Raw genomic sequence first — 19,431 nt, forward strand, 5'->3', positions numbered from 1 at the left:
CCAAGATAAACTACTTAAGGTATAAGTAGTACCATCCAAATGCCCCCTCATTAAAAAGTTCAAAGAAAAGAGAAAAAAGATAAAGAGAATATTGCCTTTCTCACGAACTGGAAATAAGTTTTTTGGAAACATTATTTCCATTATGTACTTTCCATGAATCGAAGTGCGCTAATTCATACCATTGGCTGTCGAGCGATTTTTTTACCTTGCATCTAGAATGACGGGTGGATTGTTCTGATTTTCATACCAGGTGATCAACATGGCATGGGCCACCTTTTGCATGGATGGGATATTTACACATGTAAAAAGTTCGGTGGAAAAGCAATGGCTGTATTACAAGTTCATATATATACAAATGTTTATTTTATCATTTTTGATTTATTAGAATTTGCATGAAGCACTAGTCAACACAAGGAAGGTTTGGGGAAAGCCAACAGAAAAGGACGTTTTAGGCACGTTTATTTAGTGGAGATTTTTGCCTCTAGAGTCAATCATGCTTGAGGTCCATTGAACCTCTCCCAACAACTATGGCATCATCTGGCTACAAGTCAGGAAAATCTTGACTGTCCATTAGTGGGCCTCATTGTGGATGGGCGACTGTCCAAAATTCAGGTGGATGAGATAGTCCCGCCATCTTTTCCACTTGCGGCAACTTTAGGATACAGACAGTGTAGGAAGGTGCTCACTACCCTTTAGAGGCTCCCCGGTCCACCTGATGTACTGTCTATCCTTTTTTCCAGCTCATTTTAGGGCATAAGATTTGAAGCATATCTAAAGCTTAAGTGAACCACACCACAGAAACAGTGGGATAAAAGAAAAACATAAATATCAGCTTGAGCCAAAGCTTACTTGCCCCCAAGATTTTTCCAACTCTAGGCATTCAATTCCCACCTTTTCCTGTGGTGTGGCCCACTTAAGCTTTGAATATTATTTAATTTTGGTTAGGTAGCTTATAATGAGCTAGAAAAATGGATGAACAGTGTGGATAAAATACATACATTATGGTGGGCCTTACGGAGTCTTCACACTATGGTAAAGAGTGGTAAGAGCCTCACTGCACAATCTGCCTCATTAGCTTTGCCTGCCAACTTTCCATTTCAAAGTCACAAGTTGTAGTGGTAAGGAATTATGTCATACGTGAAAGGGACTTGGCTTGCATACAACCCATGGTTAACCCTGCCCCAAGTTCTGTGGGCCCTCTGTGATGCTTGTATTCTATCCACTCCTTCCATCTGTTTCACCAGCTTAGTTTAGGACAAAAGTCCAAACACGAGGGAGAACTAAAGCTCAAGTGGGCCACACGATGAGAAAAAGTGGAGATGAAAACAACCATGTTGAAACCTTTTTGGCCACATTTATTAGTTGATTCCCACCAAGATAAGGGAAGAACACAAATATCAGCTTATAGAAAACTTTTGTGGTACTAGAAAAGGATTCAATGGCCGGATGTGGGTCTTTTATTTTATTTTTTTCTTTTTCTCCCGCGTATGGATCTTTTGTGTACTTAGTGCTTTGGTCGCTTTATTTTTCCCGCCTTTGGCCCTTTTGAATTAATAATATTTCCATTGATCTTAACCAAAAAAGAAAAAAAAGAAGACAAAAAATGAAAAGGTTTCAATGGTTGGTGTTACTGTCACTAGTTCTTATGGTGTAGCCCACTTGAAATTTTAATCACCCTCTGTCCTAAATGGTATGGAGAAAAGGATGGATGGAGCTGATACGAGCTTGGGTCACAGCATATGACGCAGGGGAGGACGTGAGGTCGAGCACCATCTTCCTCAAGAGGATAACTATTCCGAATCCACGGAACTTCTCTGGACTCCTCACAGAGACTTATTGAATCCACGAGGAAAGAAAGCAGGAAATAGAAATAAATTATAATAAATTCGAAATTGATTAATGAATACCTAAAAACGAGTTCACAACCCTTTAAATAGGGGTACCAAGCAATGAGAAAGAAATCAGAATCAAACTACAACTAAAACTCTTAGAATTTGTGACTTACCATAAATAGTAAACTTACTATTTATAGACGGTCGTGATGTCTACTAGTGCGCAAGGTTTTTGGCCAAAAATAGTAAGTGTCCTATTTGGCTTCACCAAACTGTTCTCGTAATTATTCTAAGCTCTTTTCACGTTGGGCGCAACTCCTAAAGCCCGATGGATGAAGAGTTATAATCAAACTAAAACATACTATGTATAGTAAAAATGAAATTAAAACAGGAACGACCGTCGATCCAAGGGTATTTCCCAAATCTGGGTTGCGTAACCCGGCATAGCAGGGTTGGTTGGCTAAAATAGCTCATTTTACCCCAAAATCATATATTTTACGTCAGATAGCTCATTCCAGATTGCGAGATACGCCCGATTTAAGGTTTGATGGTCTGGATCACTTCTGTCATCGACTGGGCCTTTTCTGATCCATCTTGGTCATGTAACTGTTCGCGACCTCCTCTACATCAACAGATGGGAGAGGCAGGGCTCATCCATTTATAAGTTAACAAATGGGGCCCATGGTTCGGCAATCCAAACCATTGGCTGAAATACTTTCCACTCGAGTTTATCTTGGTCCATTGCATCTCAATGTATATGAGCTATGGCTGAAATACTTTCTTCATAGGGCTATCTAAACCTTTCAATTTGTTGTCCGTGGACAGAAAATGAACAATAAAATCAAAATAATGGTCTACATTAAAGCGAAAGGAGTTCCATGATTGGCTGCTGGTGAGATAAGGAGGAGAAAAAAAACATCGTCCATGATAAACTCATGCAAAGTCAATTTGCCCAAGGAAATATTAGTGGGGATTTATGATACATGCCAACGTGGCATACATATGGGAGATCCAGGCCACTCATCAGTCGGGGCCTACCGTGATCTGACTTGGTAAAGAAATCAGCCTTGTTCCACTCATAGATAAAGAGTTTGTATAATGAATAAAGCGCAGGACATTTTCCTTAGTGTTTGATTTTTCTAGAGTTGGACTCGGGACAACTTGACTCGCTTGACTTGACTTGTCCGACTCGTTCAAAGTCGACTCGACCTGAATTGAATGGGTGAGTCGGTCTGAACTAAGTAGGCTTTGTCCAGTCCAAATTCAAACTAAGTCGAGTTCAAGTTACCCAGTAACTTGTCTCGACTCAACCCAAAACTCGATCCGGTCACACTCAACTTGATTTGAAACCGATTCAACTTAGATTTGGGTGTGTGTGTGTCTGTAACCCTAATTTTTAGGTATATATCCTAATTTTTAAGTATATCTAACCCTATAGACTGCACCTGACCCCTATCCAATTCCAAACTCTCTCCCTCCCTCCCTCCCTCATCCTCCTCTTCCAAGCCTGGCAACCACCCATCACCATCACCACCCTCCACTCTCTCTCTCCTCTCCACTCCCTCCCTCCCTCCCTCCTCTTCCAAGCTTGGCAGCCACCCACCACCATCACCTCCCTTCTCTCTTTGTCCTCTCCATTCCCTCTCTTCCTCATCTCTTGATCCGACTCAGTCCAGATTAGTCCAGGCCAGACCTGGATTCGGATCGGTTCAGGCATGCTGGACTCGGTACCGAGTTGAGCCGAGTTCTGGTCAGGCCTAGTTCAAAAATGGATGGAGTCAGGTCAGCCCTAACTCGGTCCGACTCGACTCGATGCCCAGCTCTAGGTTTTTTCACAGCCGTTGTTTACCTTCTGGACCTTTTGGTATGGGAACATTAACGATGGGCCCACCTAACGAATGGCCTGGATCTAGAAAATGTTCCACGTTGGCAGTTATTTCTTAAAAAAACTAGTCAATCTCTCTTCACAAGTTGCCAACTTGTTTCTCATCTTTATAAATAGGATCATGCGTCTTTCATCAACCCAAACATTAAAATCAATCACTCAGCTAAAGAAAAAAAAAAAAAGAAAAAAAAAATGCTGCCATTGCACTGCCGTCGTCGGTCCATACACCGGTGGAGACGGGCCTCCAACACTCGTCTCGCTCGCATGAACGAGGTGATCTTCATGTTCCCATTCTCAGCTGTTGCAGCCCTCCTTCAATTACAATACCAAGGCAACAGCCTGGCGGGCCAGCCTCCAGTCTCCACTAATCTCCAAGCTCATCATCTGTCCATCGATCTTTTCATCTTAGCCATACTTATATCCTTCTGCGCTGCAACCATCTTTGTAACACTCACTCCTAAATACATCAAAGCCATTCGTATTTCTACCCGTGTGGCCATTTGCTCAGTAACCCTGGCATCAGCATCGTTCATATCCATCATCATCCCAAACAAACTCTGCTGGGTCCTATACCCGCCTTGCATTTCCAGCATCTTAAGTTTGTTGCATGAACCCTGTAAACGGTTGGCCCTGCAGCTTTGGTGGGCCACTGTGGAAACAGGCCGTTGGTTTACATCGATCCAGGTGGGCCACCTTCGTCCATCAATATCATCAAGCCACGTAGAGGCAGGGCTCATCCATGATAAGGATATCAACACGACTCAAATAGAAGTTTGCTGTATATAGAAGGTTTCAATCAAGTTTGAGCTGATTAGACTGTCCCAGTTTACTGTATGCGTATATATATCCAACTTGTTTTTTGAAACCCTAGAATTTCTTCCAAAATACTAGCTCTCCTGCACTTAGTCTTTTTATCAATGGACATTATCCACCCATACATCTTAAGAGATCCAATTCTCCCAGGTTGCTGGAATTTTCGTCCGGTTGTTTTGTACCATACATGTTGCATATCCATACAACATGATCGCGGATCCTCTGTTTCCTGGAGTCAGGAACTCCCTGACTCCAGCGTTTTCATTGGTCAACGTCACTGTAAGTGCCACGTCATCAGATTTTTTACATATATTAAAAAAATTTATATTTCAGATAAAGTAACGCCGATTAAATATTAAAACGGTTTCGCTTGGAAATCGGATTGCATACCGATTACGGCAAGCTCTTGCTCTCACAGTAGTTGGGCCCACCTTGTATGTATGTTGTCTATCCAGGCCGTCCATTCGTTTTTCCATCTAATTTAAGGGGTTGAGCCCAAAATTAAAGTATATCCAAATATCAAGTGGACCATACCGCTGTAAACAGTGGGGATAATGATTTCCACTGTTGAAACCTTGCTAGGCCCCACAATGATGTTTATTTGTCATCCAACCAGTTCATAAGATCATAAAGGCATGGATGAAGAGAAAACACAAATATAAGCTTGATCCAAAAATTTTGTAGCCCCAAGAAATTTTCAATGGTAAACATTCAATTCAATTGTTTCCTATGGTGTGGCCGACTTGAACATTGTATATGCTTTATTTTTAGTCTCAAGCCCTAAAATTATCTGGTAAAATTTATGGACAGAGCAGATAAAATACATAAAATCATGGTGGACTCCATGGAGTTTACTCAGTACGCTGACATAGTAAGTTACTCACGACGCCATCAGCGGAAACGGATTGGCTACTCCCCCTGCCACCGGCCAATGGCTGGTGTTCGGTGCCTCGCGGGCCCAACATGATTTATCTGTTTCATCCATGCCGTTCATCTATTTTTCCAGATCATTTTATGGTCTGAGAAAAAGAATGAGGTATATCACAATCTCAAGTGGACCACATTACAGGAAACAATGTTGAATGAGCGTCGACCATTAAAAACCTTTTTGGGGCCATAAAAGTTTTGAATCAAGCCGATCTTTGTTTTTTCCTTTCATTTAGGCTTGTGTGACCTAATCAAAAGATTGGATGTCAAATAAATAGTACAATGGGCCTTAGGAGGATTTTAGTGGTGGATATCCAATCACTATTATTTTCCTGTGGTGTGGTTCATCTGAGATTTATATACCTCTAATTTTTGGATAAAACCCTAAAATTATATGTAAAAATGGATGACCACCGGCCACCGGGCTAGTGGCAGGGGGAGTAGCCAATCCGTTCCCGCAATCCGCTACCTTCTATTTGAGGATTCAGCGCATGGGTTAAGTAGTGAGACTGCTACTAAAGTGATGTCACCTAGTTACGTGGGACCCACCATGATGTATGTTTTGTATAAACACCGTCCATCCATTTGGAGAGATCATTTTGGGGCATGAGCCATAAAATGAATCGGATCCAAAACTCGAGTGGACCCCAACACAAAAACAATGGAGAGAGTCATGCCCGCCATTAAAAACTTCAAAGGGTCACAAAAGTTTTCTATCAAGCTGATATTTGTGTTTTCCATTATTCATTGTTTGTATTAACTTAAGGTCCATTGTGATTTTTATTTAAGTTAAGCGCACAAGTTGAGCAGCGAGACTCGCTGCTAAAGTGATGTCATGTAGTTATGTCGGTCCCACCATGATGTATGTTTTGTATCCACACTGTCCATCCCTTTGGAGAGATCATGTTAGGGCATGAGCCAAAGAATGAATTAGATCCAAAACTCGAGTGGACACCACCACAAAAAACAGTGAAGAGAGTATGCTCATCATTAAAAACTTCTAAGGGCCACAAAAGTTTAAGATCAAGCCGATATTTGTGTTTCCGCTTCTTTAATATTTTTGTTAACTTATGAGCAGGTTATATCTCAAATAAAAATCACGGTGGACCTTAGGAAGGCTTCAACGGTGGACGTCACTCTCCTCACTATTTTCTATGGTGGGGTTCACTCCAGCTTTGGATCTACCTCATTCTTTTGATCATGCCCTAAAATGATCTCTCCAACTGGATGTACAATGTGGATACAACACGTACATCATGGTGGGCCCCACAAAACTTGGTGGTGTCACTTGAGTAGCGAGTCTAGCTACTCAACGTGTCGGTAGCTAATCCACCTATAATTTCTTTCTTCTAAAATTTAATTAAGTCATGTCATCTCACGACAATTTTATAAGATAAAAAAATATATTTACAAAATCTGCTTGATTAGTAAGGAATATTAGCTGCGGCCTAGGATGAGTGATGTCCATAGGATCCTCACCATGGGCCCACCTTGATCTATGAGTTGTATATCTACTCCATTCATCCATTTTCTCATATTATTTTAAGACTTGACCTGAATCGGTTCTTGTGATTGGGTCAGATTCAGTCCGAATTAGTTTAGGATAGACCCGGACTTGGATCGGGTTAGGCATGTTGGACTCCGTACCAAGTCAGCTCGAGTTCGGGTCAGGCCTATTTCAAAACTGAATCGAGTCGGATCAGCCCTAACTCAATTTGAATTGACTCAATGCCCACGTCTAACCTACATTATATAGGGCACAATTCAACACGGGCCTTAAATCATGTGGGGCCACCGACAAAATGATGGGATTCATTGGATAAAGTGACGATGTTATTAGACGAAGTGACAGAGTTATATTAAACAAAGTGACGAGGTTGCCCGACAAAACAATATGATTCCACTAAATAAAGTAATAAGGTTAAACGAGACAAAGAAAATAGGGTTCCTTTAGATAAAGTTACAGATTCTCGGAAAAAGTGATAGACGTTGCCAGACAAAGTGACCCGGTTCCACTAAACGAAGTGACGAGGCTGGAAGACAAAGTGATTGGGTTTTACTAGACAAAGTTGTGAGGTTGCTGGACAAAGTGACGAGGTTGTTGGACGAAGTGACGAGGTTCACTAGACAAAGTGATTGGGTTACTGGATAAAGTGATGGAGTTTTACTAGATAAAGAGACTATGTAGTGAGACAAATTGACAAAGGTCTACTATATCAAGTGACGAAGTTCTACTAGACAGAGAGTGACGAGGTTGCTAGACAAAGTGACGGGATTTCACTAAATAAAGTGAAAGAGGTGCTAGACAAAGTGACAAGGTTCTCCTAGACAAAGTGACGTGATTATTGGACAAAGTAACGGGATTCCATTAGACAAAGTGACGATGTTTTACTAGATAAAGTGATAGGGTTGCCAGACAAATTGATAGGGTTTTGCTTGATAAAATGATGAGTTTTCAAATAAAGTGACTTGGTTCTACTAGACAAAGTGACGATGCTACTGTGCAAAGTGAGAGGATTTCACTAGATAAAGTAGCGGCTTGTCAAATAAAATGACGGGGTTTCAATAGACAAAGTGACGGGTTCATTTGACAAAGTGATAGGGTTGTAGCACAAAGTGATGGGGTTGCAGCACAAAGTGACGGGGTTGTAGCACAAAGTGACGGGGTATAGTAGACAAAGTGACGATGTTACAGTACAAAGTGACGAGGGTTAGTAGATAAAGTGACGAGGTTGTAGTACAAAGTGACGGGGTTCAGTAGACAAATCGACGAGGTTGCAGTACAAAGTGACGGGGCTCAGTAGACAAAGCGACGAGGTTGCAGTATAAAGTGATGAGGTTCATTAGAAAAAGTGACGAGATTACAGTACAAAGTGAGGGGGTACAGTAGATAAGTGATGAGGTTGTAACACAAAGTGACGGGGTACAGTAGACAAAGTGACGATGTTGCAGTACAAAGTGACGGGGTTGCAGTACACAAAGTGACGGGGTTGCAGTACAAAGTGACCGGGTTCACTAGACAAAGTGACGATGTTGTAGTACAAAGTGACGGGGTTCAGTAATGTGGACACTAAAAATCGGTGCCCATACTAATTTGTATGTTTGGTTTTGATGGTGGGGGTGACTAGGTTGATTTGTGGATGTTGGAGTCGCCACTAGCCGATGAATCTTAGAATCCCGCGGTCGGCTAGAACCGCGGAATACGTAAGGTTGGAGAAATCCAAAGACTTTCCTACCTTAGGTTGATTCCTGGTCTGTAACTTAGGATTCCAAGTAAGGGAACTCGGTTACAGAGAGGGAAGGTGTTACGCACCCTCGCTGTTTGTACAAATGTACGGTCTCTACTTCGTGTGATAGAATACTCTAAAGGGAAGATAAATGCTATGGTCGGGATGGAACTAGATGCATGCGCAGATTTCTGATGTGACAAGATCCGAAGTTTCGGCAAGCCATAGAGCATACGTCCAACGACGTATCTAGAAGGCAGATGTGATGATGCTTATGCAAAGAGATAAAGAAAATCAGACTAGACTACTAGGAATTTCTGATGTGATAGGATCCGTAGTACGACAAGTCACAAAGCATACGTTTATTAGAAATCTAGAAGAGCAGGGGGGGTTAAGAAGGGAGTAAATGTCATGATGGTGTATGAGATGAGTGGATCCTTGGCTTGAGACTTAGATAGGTTAGGACATGGATTGAATCATGACCAACATGGGCTTAGCTAGAAGAGTCAAGAAGAAAGGTTAGGGGGTGGCTAAAGGATCAAATCTTGGGGGCTTGGGAGCTCCTTCCCTCTCTTCCTCTCCCTCTTTCTCTCACTCTCTTAGATGTGGGGATGACTAATGTGTTGTTGTTGTTTAAAATGAGAGGAGGAGAGGGCTATTTATAGCCCTCTCTAATGACATTGTAGTAATTACGAGGTTTAGGAGGGGTAAAAGCTGAGGTGGCAAGTGATGATTGGTTGAAGAGAGAGAAACGCCACGTGGCTTGCCCTCATTGCCTCTTGGGCTTACTAAAATGGTAAATAGGATCGGATAGGGGGATAATTCCTGGAGAAAGTTGACTTTCGGACGCTATGCCAGCCGTTGTTCAGAGGACACACGTGTTCGACGAATGGAGGTAATCAGAGTACCGCCGGCGGTAGTCCAACTACTGCCCAGGGCGGGCCTAAACATGCGGTCCTCGTGTGGCACGTTGGTTTATCCGGTGGTCATTTTTTCAGGTTTTTGGCTCGGCCGGGTGTATTTCCATGTTGACTTGGCTCGAATGGGTTCAAAATTTAGGATTTCGGGCTGGGTTTGGGAGGTTGTAAGGGTTTGGATTAGGACTTTGAGTTCGCCTATGGTTAGGATTAGGGTTTCGTGTTCGGGTAGGGTTTGGATTAGGGTTTTGGGTTCGAGTAGGGTTTAGATTTAGGGTTTTGGGTTTGGGTAGGTTTGGATTAGGGTTTTGGGTTCAGGTTGTTGATCATGGTCCAGATTATCCTTGTCTCTTTAAGATGTTAGCCTGGGTGGGGTGTCTACAAGTAGACAAAGTGATTGTGTTGTAGTACAAAGTGACGGGGTACAGTAGACAAAGTGACGAGGTTGCAATACAAAGTGACGGGGTTCAGTAAAAAAAGTGACAAGGTTGCAGTACAAAGTAAAGGATTTTTGTGAGGCCCGTATCCTATCCCGTATTGTTTCGTAGGCTTCCGTGGTCCTCCCGGTCGAATTCTGGCAACTCGCGATTTGTAATTGGCAGTTGTGCACGACCTTGCATCATATCCCATATTATAGAGTCGGCTCGACCCGAGACTTGTACCTTAGCGACCGCGCCATCGCCGTGGTTCTAACGCTGCGTCTCGTCTGTCAATGCGACGCTTAGATCATAAGTTGTGGTTCGCGCATTGTAATGACTGTAGACCGCACGTTGCGAGACCCACCTATTACAATGACATAATTTTTTAAGCTATCATGGGGTTATGTGCCAGGTAATCATTTCCTCTCCTTTTTTTAAAAGTCAACACCCTCCCTTACCAAGCAATTAATGATGGCATTACATCATTAATTCAAGCTATAACTTCTCTCTCTATCTCTTATCTCTCTCTCTCTCTCTCTCTCTCTCTCTCCCTCTTTCTTCCTCATTCCCCATTGCAAGAGCCATAGACGTCCAACCCATCCCAAAAAATCCAACCATATTCCACCTTAGATCCTCACCAATCCAACCTTTATATCATCATCTCCACCGTTGAGGAAGCTTCGTAAGGGCATTGGAGCACAAGGGTAGAAGTAGAAGGGGAAGATCTTGAAGTGGGTGCTTCTCTCTCTCTCTCTCTCTTTTTCATTTTTGTGTGATGTGTGGCCCACTCGGATGGACCCCACCTTGATGTATGTCTTATCCAAACTATCCAAGTCATGTGGAACCTGCCTTATGGTGGTGGAAAACACAAGTATCAAATTGATTCAAATCAGGTGGGCCACGTCCATGTGGGACCCACCTTAAAGAACATTCAAACTGTCCAGCGTCCAGGGACGCTGGACGTGTTTTGTGAAGTGTGAACGGACAGTGAGGTATACTCACAGCAGTTTGATTTTTTTAGGCTTTTGGGTGGGCCACTCATGCAGGCCCCACCTTGACGTATAGAGCTAATCCATGCCGTCCATTCCATTCCCCAGCGCATTTTAGACATTGGTTTGAAAAATGAACCTAAACCGATTTTCTGGCAGGCCATAGCATCGAAAATATGAATTTTAACGTTAAAATCGACTAGGACCCACCTTGAGCCAAAACATACTGAATATTGGGCTTGTTTGGTCGGTCTTGAGCCATGAAATGCAATGGCTGGAGTGGATTCTCATGATACGGGCCCCACCTATGAAAAACCTTAGAAAAACATCAAAAACCAAAATAATAATAATAATTATAATAAGCAAGAGAGGAAACCACTTGCTGTCAGCGTCCTGTGGACACTGCAGCAAGCAGCGTCCTACAACTTGGAAAACAGCCAGGGACCGTGGGCCCCACCACAGGTCCCACCTTGATGTCTTTCGAACATCTACACCGTGCATTTGATGGGACCCCTTTAGAGAATGGGTCATCCCAAAAATCAGCTGTATGAGGAGCTCAGGTGGCCCACATCACAAGAAACAATGAGGGTTGAACGTCTGCCATTGAAAGCCTTTTGGGTCTCACGGTAGCTTTGGATCATTATGAAATTTGTTTTTCCTCTTCAGCTAGGTCTATGTGACCTTATTAACAGCTTGGATTGCAAATAAACGTTATGGTGGGCCCCACATGAGACTGGAATGTATTGACTGGTGTCCGTTACACGGCTATATAGCCGTGGTATTGACGTCAGTAAGTCCTATGGATCTTGCACCAGGTGTGGGTTATATCCCAACCGTCCGTCCACTGAGGACGTGGACCCCACCACCTTGATGATATCCATATCCAGGCCGTCCATTGCACTCGACACTGGAGTGTGTTATAAATATGCATCAGATATTATATATATATATATATATATATATATATATATATATATATATTATGTATATATATAATATTTATCTATATATATATAACATATAATATGTTATATGTGGCGGCCCACGTGGGACCCACCTGGCGTGGTAACAGATTGGCTGGAGTGCCATATACCAGCTATATAGTTGGTGTACATGACGTCACCAAGTTCTGAGGGTCCCCCATGGCACGTGTTTTCATCCCACCGTCCATCTGGACGGTGAGAAGACCGTGATGTGTATGTTTTAATCTCACCGTCGATCTGGACGGTGAGTACCACTGTAATGTATATGTTAACCCACACCGTCCATCCCCGGACAGTGTGCTGTGGGACACACCGTGATGTCTGTACTTTGTAGCTATATGTCCATCTGTTTTGTGTTGGATGGGCCACACATGATGTATGGGTCTTATCACAGCATCCAGATGGCTGGACGGTGGGACCCATTGCTGATGTATATATTACATCCAAACCATCCATTCATTTGGTGAGCTTGTACTAATGCTTGAGACAAAAAAAATGATGAGGTAAATCCATATATCAGGTGGACCACACTGCCAAATCAGTGGGGATTGAACGGCTACCATTGAAACCCTCTTGGGAGTATAGAAGTTTTGGATAGTATGATAATTGTTTTATCCTTGCCGTCCATCAGTTTTTCTGGCCCACTAGAGGCATGTGTTTTATCAGGCCCACCTATTATGTAATTGAAGCCCATGAGATATGGCCCATGTGATATATTTGAGGCCCATATGATGGGGCCCACCTACTTGAATCTGAGGGCCATGGGCAAGGCCCACTGTGATATGTATTAGGTCCATGGGCAAGGCCCATTGTGCTATGTATTAGGTCCATGACGCGTGACCCATTTGATATATTCGAGATCTTGATACGTGGCCCATTTGATGCATTTGAGACCTGTGTAGGGCCCACATGTTATGTATTTGAGGCCCATGAGCAGGGCCCACCTGTTGTGTATATGAGGTCCATTGGTGCGTCCCATGTAATGCGGCCCACTTGATGTATATGAGGCCCATGTTTAAGGCCCAATATGATGTTTACCTGGCCTATGTGTTGAGACCTGATGTGATGTATTTATGGCCCATGTGCTGAGATCCATTGTGATATAAATACAGTTCATGAGTGAGGCCCATAGTGATGTGTATTAGGACCTTGTTTGAGGCCATGAGCCCATTATATGTTTGGCCCTATGTGGGCCACTCGTTGTGAGTAATGTTGGTTAAATGACCACATTGATGTGCAATGATGGTTGAATGCCCATATTGTAACCTTCCCTTTAGCCTTAATAGTCTCACTCTCATCATTCTCTTGTAAGTTAACCTTAATCAATGGGCCCCATTCGTCATAGATGGATGGCTCTATGCTATTGGATTTGATATGACCATGGCCGAGAGCCGATCTTCATATTATGGTTGATCGGCAGTTCATCTATGGACCCCGCCTTGTTTATATGCCGTTTGTTGAGGCCGATTCTAATTGTCAAGGCCGAGTATCGAGGCCGATTTCGATTGTTGAGGCCGATTGTATAGGCCGATTCCGTTCGTCGAGTCCGATTTCATTGTTATGGCCGTTTGCCTATTCCGATCATTGAGGCTGATTATTAATCGATTTCGATTATTGTGGCCTTTTGTCGATTCCGATCATCGAGGCCGATTATCGATCGATTCCGATTGTTGTGGCCGATTGCTGATTCCGATCATCGAGGCCGATTCCGATTGTTGAGGCCGATTGTATGGGCTGATTGTCAATTATCGAGGCTGATTCCGATTGCCGATTCTGATTGTCGAGGCCAGATATTGAAGCCGATTGTCGAGGCCCAATGTGATGTATATGCGGCCCATATTTGAGGCCCATTATAATGTACATTTGGCCTGTGTTTGAGGCCCAATGTGATGTATATGCGGCTCGTATTTAAAGCCCATTGTTATGTGTATTCAGCCCGTGTTTAAGGCCCATGTAATGTATATGAGGGCTATGTGATGAGGCCTATTGTGATGCTTTGAGGGTCAGGCAATGGATGTAAGACCCGTATCTTAGTCCGTATCGTTCCGTTAGCTTCTGCGGTCCTTCTGGTCAAATTCTGGCAACCTTTGTACCATATCCGACATTTGCGCGCGATTCTAAGCCAGGTCCCGCATACCGAAGTCGGCTCGAACCAAAACTTGTATCATAGTGATAGTGCCGTCACCGCGACTTACGCACCAAACCGATACCTAGGCTAGGAGATGTGGGCCTGCATTCATTTTGAAGAAACACCGCGCGTTGCAAATTTCGAGGGAATCTCTACGATATGTCCCATCAATCAATGTCAAGTACAAGCCTTACCCCAAGTACAACAACCCATCCCTACTTTTTTCAAAAGTCCACTCTCTCTCCACCTCACCATTCCTCTTTTTCCAAATTTCAACCACAACCATACATCTTTTACAAAATTTTCAACCCAACCCATCACCCATCACACCTCACCCATCCATATCACTCCCATCATTTCACTCTCTCTTATTTCTCAAATCTCCTAAGCAACTCAAAGCCTCACACGTCCAAGCCTCTTCAACTCTTCCCAAAAGCCAAGTGTGGCCCACTTTCCCGACTCTCTCATCTCCCATCTCAACCATTCATCTTTCATCAACCTCCATTAAAAGTGAAGGTAAGGAGCTAAGGAGTCCAAGGGAGCAAGGAGAAGGCCGATAGGTGGGTGATTTACTGTTATTTTCGATTTTAGGGCCCACTTGTTGGTGGGACCCATTTTGATGTATGTAATTTAAGCAAGAGGGGCCCATAGTGGCGGGGTCCATCTATCTCACAGTATATATATCTCTCTCTCTCTCTCTCTCTCTCTCTCTCTTTTTGTGATGGTGTGGATCCCACCAATATGTGTTATATCTACCCCGTCCATCTACATCAGACGGTGTGGCCCACCCTATTGCAGGTGATGATCCACACTATCCACTGTTTGGATGGACCCAATACATCCTTCTTTCTATATGTTATATTTTATATAATATATAATATAATATGCATTGTATATATATAATATAAGATATATATTATATGTATATATGTTGGTGGGCCACGTCCACGTGGGACCCACCACAATGATGTGTTTACGTATGCCGTCCAGCGTCCCTAGACGCTGGACGTGCTGTTGGCAAATAGTGAAGTGTAAACTGACATGGGAGTGTACTAACAAGCTAGCCAAAAGAGAAGGGAGTGGTGGGCCACTCATGCAGGCCCCACCTTGATGTTTTTATATAATCCAAGCCGACCATCCTATTTCCCAGATCATTTTAGGTGTTGAGCCGAAAAATGATCTCAATCCGAATTTATGGTGGGCCTTAGCATAGCAAATAAGTTTCCTACCATTGAAATACACCCTGATGTTGCTGTACATCAAAAAAATCATTTAATATTGGTCTCGATAGGTTTGTATCGAGCCACAGGGACTAATGGTTGGTGTGGATCTTGCTGATGTAGGCCCCGCCTGTGAAAAACCACAGGAAAACAAAAATTTCAAAAAAAATAAATTATTTAAGCAGGCAGCGCTGACGCTGCTGCTGCTACAGAGGCAAGCAGCGCCTGCGCTTGACGGACGAGCGGCCTGGCAGGCCCTCACGGCCCTAGTTGTGGGCCTCACTGTGATGCGTTTTGAACATCCACACCATGAATTTGATGGGTCCCCATAGACCAGGTGTCCACCTCAAAAATCAGCCTTATACGGAACTCAGGTGGGCCACAACATCTAAAATCATGTGAAGACATGCCTAAACATATAAAAACACTTGGTGGGGCCTACCTAAAATTTGGATGCGGCTGAAACTTGGCCTGAACGCTCAGCCAAGTGGGACGCACCTAATGAGTGGGCTGGATTTGTGAACTACATCATGGTGGGCTCCCTGTCTACGTGATAATAAAAATAATAAAAATAATAATAAAAATATCACCGTGGGCCCCTGTTCGTTTGGATGGCAAATAAATATTACAGTGGGCCCTACCCAGGCCCACGTGACCTTGTGAATAGATTGGATTGCAAATAAATATTATAGTGGGCCCTACTCAAGGTCCACGTGTTGCAAATAGATATTACAGTGGGCCCTACCCTGGTCCACGTGACCCTTTGAACAGATTGGAGGCAAATAAACATTACTATGGGCCCCAGGTCTAAGTGACCTTATCAATGGGTTGGATGGAAAATAAACATTATGGTAGGCCCCACATGGGACCCACTTATGTATGTATTGTAAACCACACCCTCCATTAGTGTGTGCCCCACCATTATGCATGTGTTTCATCCAACCCGTCCAATCATTTGGAAATTATTTTAAGACCATGCGAAGAGGCCCACTTTGATTTGTATAAGGCCCATTGTGATGTGTGTAAGGCCCATGGGATTATGGCCCATTGTAATGTACATATGGCCGTGTATGAGGCCATATGATTAAACCCATATTAATGTAGTTATGGCCCATCCACTGAGATATATATAAGGCCCATGTTGTGAGGTCATTTGATGTATTAGAGGCCCATAGGTCGAGGCCCAATAGGACGTACATAAGGCCCATTGTAGTGTGATTCCACCATGGTATATGTGTTGATTTTATAGCGGGCTATACCTTGGGAGCAATGATGGTTTGATGTCTATATTGTAATGAGGATGTTGGTTAAATGTCTGCATTGTCACTCTCTCCCTAGGGCCCATTAATAGGCCCATACCTATAGCATATAGTCCGTCTAGGCCCATCTTCGTTTTGATCAGAGCCCATCACCACATAACATGTATAGTATTAATCTATGATTCATGATCATACGCATCATATGTATGCTTGATATGAGAAGTGACTGAACATAGCATATACTTTCGGGCAAATCGTTTATTGGCTCCCTGATAGGCGGAGTCGCCCCACATGAGCGCTTGGTATGCGCAGGATTGTTGCATGTCTGATGGTATGATTCATGCACTTGCATTTGTGTGATTATGATCATTGTATGCCCTAGAAACATCAGGGCCAAAGCCTCTCCAGACACATCGCGGGTGGCTGGATTGGATACCGAAAATATTATAACTAAGCATCAGGGCGTCATAGATGTCTCTGGGTGAAAATTCCTAAACCCAATGGTACCAGAGGATGACTCCAACGTCGAGACCGAGTGGATATATGAACGCACGAGGGCCAAATACTAGGAGGCCGCCTCTCCCACTGTGTCATGGTCGGTTGGAAAGGGGTGTGGCCTTACTCGCCCGAGGGTAGGGGGCAATACTAGGCTGAGTTTGATCAGCTCATAAATGGGTCCGCTATCGACGTGCCAGATAGGTATTGGCAGACTATTGGCCAGGCGGATAGTGAGATTTCTTACGTTCACTTGGACTGTACGGCTTGGAGAGCGGCAGTGCCTCTTGGAGTGTACTAAATCCCGGTGATTATCCAGAATGAGAACTGTACTGATATATGATGAGGATTGACATGCTTGAGTTGCATCTCGTATCGCATGGCCGTGTTATGGCCGATAACATTCATATCTTGCATCGCATAGCCTTGGTACGGCTGATTACATTCATGTACTCATCACCATGATTCCGCATTACTCTGACCTTACATTCTTAGCACGCTTATATTGCGCACACACTTACACTACCCTCTAAGCTTTCTATAAGCTTATGCACGATTGATGCGTGCAGGTGACGCCAGGACGCAGCTATAGCATAGTAGCAGCAGGAGCGTGCAGACGAGCTTTGGAGTTTTTATCTTTTGCAATATCTTGTATTCCCTTCAGATCCATTGTACTTAAAAGTTTTTGATCATAGTGGATTTTGTGTTCTTGTGGTTATTATTCATGGGTTATGCTTTTGGTTATGCTCATTATGAATCAGACTGATGATTATAAATCCTCCCTGTAGTATCTCAGGATCGAAACCTGGTAAATGAGTGCCGGGAGCCGAGAATGGGGTTTTACGGAGGCTGTCGCTGCCGGATTTGGTGATCAAAAATTTTGTGAGCCCGATTTTTGAGTTCGGGGCGTGACAATGGAGCCCATTGTAATGTATGTTAGGCCCATGTGAAAGGCCCATCGTAATGTGTATTAAGCTCTTGAGTGAGGCCTATGATGTTGTATATTTGGCCCTTATGTGAGGCCATGGGCCCACTATATGTTAAGCTCTATGTGGGCCATTCCTTGGGGGCAATGTTGGTTAAATATCCACATTGTCGAGGTCGATTGTCGATGACGGTTATTGATGCCGATTATGAGTATGTGACAGCATAACATCATGATACATGCCCATACGCATCATCTACATGTTTATTATGAGATGTGGTTGACCATTGCATATGACATTGGGCAGGTTGTTATGAGACTCCCAGATAGGCAGAGGTTATCTCACATGAGCGCACGGTATGCGTAGGATTGATGCATGACTAGATTGTATGACTCATGCATCTTGCATTGTGATTACTGAACGCCTTAGCGACCTCAAGGACATAGCCTCCACAAGCATATCGTGGATGACCAGATGTGACACTGAAAATCTGTTACTAGTATTGGGCTGCCATAGATGGCTCTGGGTGAAAATTCCTAAACCCTCTTGGTACCAGAGGACGCCCCAACGTCGAGACCAAGTATATACATGAGTGCCCGAGTGCCGAATACCAAGAGGCTGCGTCTCCCACTGTTTGTGGTCGGTTGGGAGGGGGTGTGGCCTTACCCGCCCGAGGATAGGGGGCATAGCTAGGCTGAGTTTGATCAGCTCGTAAATGGGTCCGCTATTGACCTGCCGAGTAGATATTGGCTGACTACTGGCCATGCGGATGGTGTGGTCTCTTCCACTTGCATGGTCGCCCGTCAGTAGGCGGCGATTGCATGTAGAGTGTACTAGACCCCGGTGATGATCCCAAGTTGAACTGTAATGAGCAGGAGTTGCATACTCATTCATTCATTCATTCATTCACTATCCACTCGGGCTGGTGGTGCGCAACTATTTGTTACGTGTACCTTTGTAATGGCCAGGATTTTGGTTGGGGCGTGCGACTAACCTGAGATCAGGAGTTTACTACATTGAGTCTGACTATCCAAATTTAGGTATGAGACTGGTTTGGATAGAAGTCCTTTGTGATAGACCCCATAGCCTGCGATACCACGTACTATCATCCCGACTTCACACTCTAGCGTGGTCATTCCATTCGCACCGCATATTGCATTACATCCACAGCATATGACATTTTGGGTTACTATGTTTCTGCATTTATATGGCCTAGATACGGCTGATAGTATCCGCGAACTCATCAGAAATTGTATATCGCATTGCATCCTCGACATCTAATATTTAGCTCTTTATGACTCATGGACTTGTCAGTATTTCTACTTAATCTGTTATCGTATAATTTATGATCTTGTTAGTATTTCTGCTTACTCTGATAATTCATGATCTTGTCAGTATTTAGTTCAATATT

The sequence above is a fragment of the Magnolia sinica genome, chromosome 9, assembly GCF_029962835.1.
Source record: "Magnolia sinica isolate HGM2019 chromosome 9, MsV1, whole genome shotgun sequence".
In the NCBI taxonomy this organism is placed as follows: Eukaryota; Viridiplantae; Streptophyta; class Magnoliopsida; order Magnoliales; family Magnoliaceae; genus Magnolia; species Magnolia sinica.